Source organism: Electrona antarctica (genome assembly GCF_951216825.1).
Source record: "Electrona antarctica genome assembly, chromosome: 16".
Lineage (NCBI taxonomy): Eukaryota > Metazoa > Chordata > Actinopteri > Myctophiformes > Myctophidae > Electrona > Electrona antarctica.
Genome location: NC_136797.1, coordinates 32,634,303 through 32,644,095, shown reverse-complemented (window position 1 = coordinate 32,644,095; position 9,793 = coordinate 32,634,303).

Here is a 9,793-nt window from a genome sequence, read left to right as displayed (position 1 = left end):
AAAAACAGATCTCCTTTACTTCACAGACGTTGTACTTGCCTTAGATTTTGTGTAAGAAAGAAAAAAAGAAAAAGGTTTCTCTCACATTAAATCAAGTTGGATATCATTGTCATGTTCAGCTTTTGTAGTTAAACACATGCCTTATAGTAAAACTATAGTGACAAAGTGACAAATGTATAAGCATTTCTTGTGGCTCTTATGCTGGCTCACTCTATCGTCATTATTTAATTAAGTTATCTTGTCTTTGACTACATTTACATGCACACCAAAAAAGAATCAATGAACGCCATTAGGCCGATAATCCAAATAACACTTGAACACCTTAAACTCATTGTGTTACTTTAATTAAGGCCATATACTTATGGCCATATTAGTTTCATTATTGGGGCATCAGTTGTTGAGATATGTAAAGACACATGTTAGCCTGTCCATCAAAGTCTTACAAGTTATAATACTTTCTCAACATATTTTGGTCTGTTAATGTTTATAATTGATATCTTTATGCTTTAAGTTTCCTGGAAGCAGAAGGGAATGAACAAAATGAAGTAACTGAAATTTATGACAGTTACGGGATGATCGATAATGCTTGTTGGGGCCGATGATAAAGTAATCCCTGAAGAAATATTTTCACTTATCTTAAACTTTGTTGTACGGCAGTGTTGTGCAGTGTAAGATAGCTGATCTACAAGCTCACAATACATTGTACCAAGATGCGTTGTGTGACTGTGTCAGCTTGTAGTTCCGCTAGTTTTAGTATTTTTGAACATTTCAAATTATGTTGAACATTGAAACAAAACTGTTACATGCCCAAAATAGGGTTGCTAGGTTGAAAGTGGTAACAGTAGATGATTTGACAAAATGTGTGCATGCATGTAAATGTAGGGACTGACTATAAAAACTATTTTGACCTTTCATTAATGACTCATCACCACAGCAATGAGAAAGGTTCAAGTTCAAGCCATTGAAAGTTGTGTATTATCAGACCATGATTACAGATGATAACTGTTTATTTTGGCTTGTTTTTTTTTACCGGCAAACTGTAACTTTCATGTCCTACCCTGGATTCAAACCCCCTGCATGAGGGATCACATATAATGCTATAAAGAGGCATGAGGCAGTCCCTGCTTTGCTGGGGGAGATATTGCACTTATGAGCTTCAGGCAGTACTACTTCAACCAGTAGCTGTCCCAGCCGACACCAAGGTCTAGATGTCTCAGCGGATGTGTAGGGAGATCACCTCCAAACAATCCACACCTGCTACAGTAATTATATTGTATTAACATACAGATTGTTAAATATGACTTCACCAGATTGTAACTTTAACTTGTTTCCATCTCTAGCGTTTAAGCACCCTTCCTGAGAATCTTGTGAGCTAGCTAGTAGCTACATGTCATGCTAAGGGAGGGCCTAAATGTATGGTAATATTGCTGCAGCAAAAGATCTGACAGACGGGCCATTCATTTTTATTAGGAAAGAAACTCTATTCAGGCTACTTCAAAATGTAAATGAACCTTGTTTGATATAGTTAAAAGAAAACATGTTTTTATTTCAATATGGTAATCCATCTTAATGATTTTGCTTAGTCTGACCAAAGTAGAAAAAGCTAAAAGAACTGAACTTTATTATGATCCCAGTGCAAATAAACATAAATGTAGGTGCCAAGAATACGTTTTTATCAGCTGTTTCATGTTACACCCCCTGCGATGTGTGTTACAAATTAATCCGCAAAGATGGCACTTAATTCTCTTAAAACAATTACCTGGTCCTGAACTGCAAATGAACAATCATAAAGTAGATAGTAGGACATGTGGAAGGGCTGACATGCACTGCATAGAATGTAATGTAAATTGGAAGAGTTAGAGACCATAATTACTCATTACAGATAATGTAGTAATGTAGAATCAAGGGCCAACTTTAGAGTATATGATACAGCACATAGTACTTTGTGTATGTTAGAAGGCAGTTATATATTATGGACAAAAGCTAATTTCCAATATGCTTGTAGTTTATAGAATGTTATTTGTCAATAGTATTTATTAAAAATGTTCAGTGACGTAAATCAACTTGCTCCTGCATGTATTGAAGACAAGTGTTAGTTTGTCCCATTCCGTCTGTCTTTTTTGTTGTTTCTCTTTGTTTTGTTTGTTTTTAAACTTTCTTTTTTTAATTATACTTATTTAGAAATTTGGATCTTATTATACAGTTGACAAAACTAAGAAAAAATAATGAAATACATGCATTACTTTGTAAATAAATGTGTACATAAACTATAAAATACTTGCAATAAATTTAAACAAGAGTTTTGTCTAGTCTGTTTCAGTTTCAAACTTATTTGGTAATGTGATATTATATAAAGCCAAAGACTACATCTTTGAAAGCAGACTAGAGTAGACAGACAAGAATTCTTATGTTCTTCACAATTCTTATCTCAACATTCATCTCTTAGGAAACCAAACTGACAAACCTTTTGTCATAGCACAGGCAGCTTCGTCAATTAAATACATTTCATGTGCAACAGCTAATTAAATTAGATTTTCTCCAGTGTGTCTTTACTCAGTAGATAATCCAAGGGATTACATGTCTGCAGTCTAGCCAACCGTTCTAGTGACCTAGGGCCACAGCCCTGTGTGTGTGTGTGTGTGTGTGTGTGTGTGTGTGTGTGTGTGTGTGTGTGCACGAGAGAGAGAGCAAGTGTACATGCACATGCATGCACACATGCAGCCGTTCTAGTGACCAAGGGTGACCCTGCGTGTGTGCGTGCGTGCGTGCGTGCGTGCGTGCGTGCGTGCGTGCGTGCGTGCGTGCGTGCGTGCGTGCGTGCGCGCGCATGTGTGTGTAGGTTTGCTCCCAGCACCTTGAGTCGTCACTTCAAAGTCTTCTATTTCGTTTTTATTATGTTAAATAAAACTATTTGTTATTTTAAAAACGTTGTATATGTTGTATACACGCAATCATTCACATCTTTGTCAGACTTCAGCTGTAATGGAATCAAGTAACGCCTGTGAATAAATGGTACTCAATAGAACTCACAATAGCCTATGTTTGATATCATTTTAATGGACATATTGATTTGTAAATTGTGTCTTGATATTGTATGTACTACTATATGTGAAGGATATGTTACATACTTGGAGGTAGAGTGTGCAAATCATATAATAGTTTTAGCAATTTAATTTCAAGATTTGAGGGTCAATTGAATTCAACTGGAGAATGATATGACCTGGTAGAGTCACACTTTCGTATGCATAGACTGTGTGAACAATGGAAAGCATTTTTCTGCTCACCTCTTTGTATGATTTTCATCAATTTACTTTATAAATCTGTGAACACACTATACATAGACAGCATCTCAGATATGGCTCCATTGTGGTACAGAACTAAATGTAATGTTCAAAGGAAATCTGTAAGTTTTCTTTTTGCACTGCTCATCACCCATCCTCCTGTAACTTGACCACTGGTTGTATCTCACTTTCTTGTTCATTACATAAGGATTCTGTTTCCTCACAATTTGTCCCTCTGTTACTTCTGCTCATTCACATTTCCTTCATAATAAAGCCTGATTTAGATAGTGATCGCAATCGCGGACGCGACAACTCGTGAGCTTGAAGATCTGATATTTACGCAAATTACGCCACGTAATGCGGTCATATACGACAGAGCATAAATTAAGCATAACCCTTGACTTTCCTTTCCATGATCCCCTTCCTGTCTCCCTTCGACTACTCCTCCAGGCTCCCCACCGCCCAATGGCCAAACACAGTGACCCAGCCGCCCAGTTTTCCTTTGATGTGAGTGATGTGACCTCTGTGCACCAGATGCCCCAACACCGCCAGTCTTATCCTCTCCAAGAGTCGGCGGCGGCACACACAGCAAGGCCCAGTCATTAACCCCGTACAGCCCAGGCCTTCTCCTCACTGCTTAAACACATGATGTATTGGGACACCCACCCCCACGCATCCCCTGATTCACCCAAACATGCATGTGTGGGCGAGGAATGATGATGCAATAGGCTCTTTAAACATTTGAAGAACAGGTCAGCTTTTCAAAGGGAGGGCCTCGAACCTTTGGCCACTGGTTCAGTTATCATGGTCAGTGGTTGAAAGCGTGGCGATATGTCAGAAGGAGAACAAATGAATGTCTAATGAATGGAAAGTCCAAATGATGAATGGAACTTCGCACTGGTACATAGCAGGCTTATTTGGATTATGAGTGTATATCTTCGGCGAACCTAGAGTGATAGGGTTAGATAGGATGGAAAGAAAACAATCTGAACTTCAACCAACTGATTCAATGTGATGAATAGCAGCAGCTCTATATAAGGTAATTGGCTATGGTGCTATGAAACTCAAACCAATACAATCACTCAGAAATAGTGCTGAATAAAATGTGTTGTCTTCATACTACAGCATGTATCTGTTGGCGAGACCCAACTGCGGCATACTGTAGTTCCAGCACAGGGAAAATTAAAACAAGTCAACCTAGAGTAATGATGAGTCATGGCCTCAGTCAACCTTAAATCTGAAACCTAAACAAATCATAGACTGGGTACCCCTTATGACAAAGGAGAAGAGCGCAAGAACAAGAGCATTCCTTGGGGTAGAAAAACGAGGGAGGGGATTACTTTATTAAGATGTACTGAAACGCAGCTTGCCGAAGATGGATGAGCACTTCACAAAGGAGGGTTTTCAGAGAAACAAATCCATCTCGTGCTGAAGTCACAAACATCTGCTTTGAAAAGTCAGTCCAAGTCAAACTGTTGCAACCTCGGAGCTTTCATTAGGGACTGCAGGGAGCCCACACTGACACAATTTGGACAACAGGCTTAGGCCACCAGTGTTAAAGGTCTCCAAGCAGAAACAAATAAAGAAAGAGACAGAGAGACAGAGAGATAGAGAGATAGAGAGAGAGAGAGAGAGAGCTCTTTAAACAGTGGAGGTGTGGGACTGCTTCTGAGTGCAGAGTAAAGGGCCTTTCAAACGGGAAGCGAGGAACGCAGGCGTTGTTGCCTGGATCAACGACAGGTCTCCTCCGGGTCTGCTCAAGAGGGCCGCAACAACGCAAGTGTAAAAAAAAAAGCGAAACAGTATTCAGGTCTGGTGCGTGTGCACTAAACGAGCACTCACTCGCTCACGGTCCTGTGAACAAATTCACGGGACCGCACTCACGTAAATACGCTTACGTTGTCGCACCGCGACTGCTCCCCAGTGCTCCGTGCAAAAACGCAGGTCTCATTGAAAATGAACTATAGGCGCGTTATATCGCTTCACGTTTGAAAGGCGCTTAATAGTGTGCTTCTGTTGCAATTGACACAAGGAGGCTAAAGGCTAATTTACACTAATTTGTGTCACTTGACAGAAATTATACATTTATATGTGACACTTTGCTCCAAGTTGGTAGATACAGTAAAAGAGTTTCTAGCGCTACATGTATGTCTCTGGCAGTCTTCCCAGGGCACATGTTTGAGGCCTGGCCTGAGACTTCTAGTAGGGTGGCGGACGGGGTCTGGAATTAGGAGAGCGCTCCATCAGATAACACAATTTCTGGTTCATGTAAAGACGTCCAGCATATCAACGGAGACATGCATCACTGTGATGTGACTTCAGCATCTGTGCACGGCGGCTCTTTGCGCCTCCACAGCCAGCCAAGGCAAAGCGCTGAGATGGGAGCACAGACCTCTCCATCTCCCACCATTCAGTCTTTCAGCACCACTCCTGGCCAGAGAGCCGGGGATAGGGTGATGGTGGGGGGGGGCATTCTCCGGGGAGGGAGATGGAGATGCTGGGGTGTTGATAGCGTGAAAACCAGAGAATGTCACAGTGCTGGGAGAGCATGGTAAAAATCTGTAATAGCCTTGTCCGTACAGTAGCAGCCAACTTTCAACTGTAATTCTTTGCCGGGGTGTTTCTGCAAGTACATGGCAGAGCCTTAAGACTAACACGTTACGATACAACGCTGACAGAAAGATATGGACGCATAGGGGAAAGAGGTGGGAGTCTCAGCGCTCTTTAATCGGACAAGAAGCATGTATGTGTGATAGCGGTGAGGAAAACAGTTGGTATTACTTAAGAGAATATTGAGAGATCCTGTGTGAATCTGAGCGAAATCAATTTACACTATAACCAATGAGGAATTCTCCTGTGAATGAAGATAGCTCTCGACCTAATAGCCAGTTTGGCATGGGAATGGGATAAATGCTGTACTGTACTAACTATAGGAAATAACATAGGTCTATTAATACCCAACAGCATCTTGATGGACAGCCTTTTTTAATAACAGCTAACATTCATCACTGTTTGATTTTTAACATTGTTTTCATCATACAAAAAGGGTTCAAAGTCCTAGAGCGACAGACCATTTTTTAACAAACAGGGCTGCCCTTAACTCCTGCTCTCCGAGGAAGAGATAACCAAGAGTGAGTGAAATTATAGCATTTGCTTGGGAAGGCAATCATATCAGATTTGAATGTATGGTTAACGTCGGTGGAGTCCCATCCATCCTTGTCATGGGGAGACTGGGCAGGATAGGCCGCGAGGGTTTCGGTGTCTCAGCTGAGCCCACTTGGAAAATGGTCTCCAGCTGTCTCATCATTAGGGCTGATAAGGCACTGTGGCCTGGCTCCCTCCATTACTCTCTCAGTCTGTGGGAATTTGAGTTACAGACAGTAGATACAAGCAAGTACAAAAACAGCACTCTCCTAATGTCCACCGGCAGGATACTCCTGGATAATGTGCACAAAAATTGAACCAAATGGACCCGTAAGGCTACATTTGACTCCATTTGTTCACTCTCTGAGTCACAGTCCCGTATGGATCCATTTGGTCAACTAACTACTTACAAACTGACGTTTGTGCATTCTGTTCTTGTCCTTGTTTTCATATCTTCTGTTCACGTCATGGTTCCAAGCGCTGTTCAATACGGTATATATTCTCTTAAACTTCAGAATGTGTCGTGTGTAATACTGTCTGGTGTCATCGTGTTCTCCGTGTACACGACTCAATTGGACCATCACTCACCACCCTTTGTTAGATGGAGACTCTTAAGGGACCACTCGGGTGGTCAACCGAAATCACAAGATTTTATTGTGTATGGAACACATTTTGTGCTGTGGCAGTCATTTGAGATGTTGAGGATGGTGGCTTGTTTAGATAAATTGTCCTCATTTGCAGCACCCAAATTCACCAATAGCCTGATATATTAATCAAAATTAGAATCCGAATCAGCTGTATTGTCACATCACAGTTTTACAGGTAAAAAAGTGGAGTACATTTGTTAAACCCACCCCAAGAAAAACAAAGAAAGGGTAGAAGAGAGGAGGAGGGGGGGTGGGGGGGCGGTAACGAGATCAAGGCAGGAAAATAAGGAAAGTTGAGCGCTTTTACAAAAAGTACAGGTAAAGGGTTTTCTTCTGTGTGGGCCGGTCTTAGATATTTACAAGCTTTTGTGGCTAAAGTGTCTCTTTAATCTCAACTTAATTAAACAAACAAGGGTCAATTAAGGTCACCCAATTAGGCATTTAGCTCATAATTAGGGTGATACTTTTTCTTCATTGTTTTATTGCTTTCTGTGTATGCCCAAGTTTGTTGTGCAGCAATGCAAAATACGCCTCTGCCCATATTCTGTCCATTTTGTCAAGGTCTTTGTCTTGGAGAGCTCTTGGAGAGCTGTCAATAGTACAGTAGTGAGTACAGTATGTCCATGTAATATGATCAGTGATCAGACCTAATCTAACACCAGCAGGACGTGCAGGGCGTAAGTAATGTGGTCACGCAAAGCCATCAATCGAGCACGATTGTGACAGGTATGAACGATGGATCAGCCCCATCACAGAGACCCTGCCAGTTACTACTGTATTCTGCCAAATGGGAAACCCCCCAGGATATCAGACCACAGCTGAGCATGGATATGGGTGCTCGATAAGGAGCTCTGTAGCAGTTGGCGGATCAATACCCATGCCTGCAGAGTAACAAACCCCACCTGACCCTCCAAACCTACAGAGACAACATGGCTACTGTACGACAGGTCAATATGTCTGGAGGCAGCAGTATGGTGCCATCAGGTTCTGGGACAGTACGTTGATTTATCATGCATACTGATGCCAACACATGATGTGTTACATATATGAAAGTAAGAGCTCTTCATCATTTTGCAGAAGAAATGACAAGAATGACATGAAAATACAAATCTAGTCAAATTTAAAGAAACGTGGTGTAACCAAATAAGACATTGTTCTTTGTATTTTGAACTGGCTGTCAAATTAAATTACACGTGCTGTGCAAACTTATATTGTATTATACTGTATATCTCAATACAATCAGCATTTTATTTGTGGTTGCAGAGCTGGTTTGTTTTCTTTGGCCATGTTTTAAAAAGGCCAGACCGGAATGGGTATACGTCAAAGATATCAGCTCATTCTATTAACACACGTTCTCAGTCAATACATGTTGGTCTCCAGGGGTATTCAGAGTTGCTTGTAGAAGGATATTGATTCAGGGTCTGGATGCTGCTCTCAGAGGGGAGACATGGGCGTGGAGCCGCGGACCGTCTGTGTGCCAATTTACCTGCCCTTCTCTGTCTGTCTGTCCTGTCTTGCTCTCCCTCTCTCTGACCCCCCCCCCCCCCCCCCCCCCCCCCTGGCCCTCTCTCCCTCTCTTACCACTCAGGGTAAGCACTCTGACTCTCCACAGCACCTCCATGGAGGCTGAAGTGTGACTTGATGCCATCAATAAAACCATGGTCCAAGGTGGACCTCCATCACAGTAAGATGAGCCCCTCTGTGGTGAATCACCTGGATGGAGGCAGACCCTTGAAGGAGACAAACACTCAATAACTCACCAGTGTGTTCCCTCAGATCCATACCAGCCCATGTTTCCACCATGTTTTCCCTCCATGTGTTCTGCTCAGAGTTCTATGTTCATAGGGAACAATATTTAAAGAAAAAAGGGGACATTAGGACAGAAAAGTGTATAGATTTGATCCAATCCAATCCCCTTTATTTATGGAACACATATTAGTAGTAAAACAATAAACAATAGACAGGGGGGAAAACACATAGAGGGTGCAACACATATAACGGAAACAGCAACTCTCAGTCTCAGCAAGTGAGTTTTTAAAGATGATGTAAAGTAAGATTTGCGATATTCTAACATGGGGTGGAAGATCGTTCCACAGTTTTGGCTGCCACAGTGGTAAATTATCAAATTTGATCATTGGAAATGTTATGGATGAATGGCTCAGGAGTAGAAAATATGTATGCAAAATGCCAGGATGACAATGGAAGAATAGAACCTATGAAGAGAGCAGCGGTGTAGAAAAGACCTTGAGATTGAAATGGCTAATGAAAGTCTGCTGAATCCGGAACAGAATTAATTTACCATTTAGTACAGTCAATAGCAATGTCCAGAGATTAAGTTAAAGGTGCATTGGACACAGATTGGTAATCTAAAGAGTACAGGGTTTCTCATGTCTGTGAGTCAGCTGCTCATTTTTATCTTATCACCGACAGATTGTTTGTTTTTTGTAACAGCTTATTATCACCTTATTCAAGAGGGGGTCACAGTGTGTGTGTGTGTGTGTGTGTGTGCGTGCGTGCGTGCGTGTGCATGCGTGCGTGCGTGCGTGTGCATGAGTGCGTGCGTAAGCATGAGGATATACGTATGTGTCTAAGTGAAGGGAGAAGCTGTAAAACTGCTGGTGGTCTTTTTCTTCCTCGCACTTGAAAAACAAACTGGCCCTTTGTCCAGATAAATGCTTGCTCTCTGAAAGACTAATTTCCATGCACCTTTAAAAGATCAAG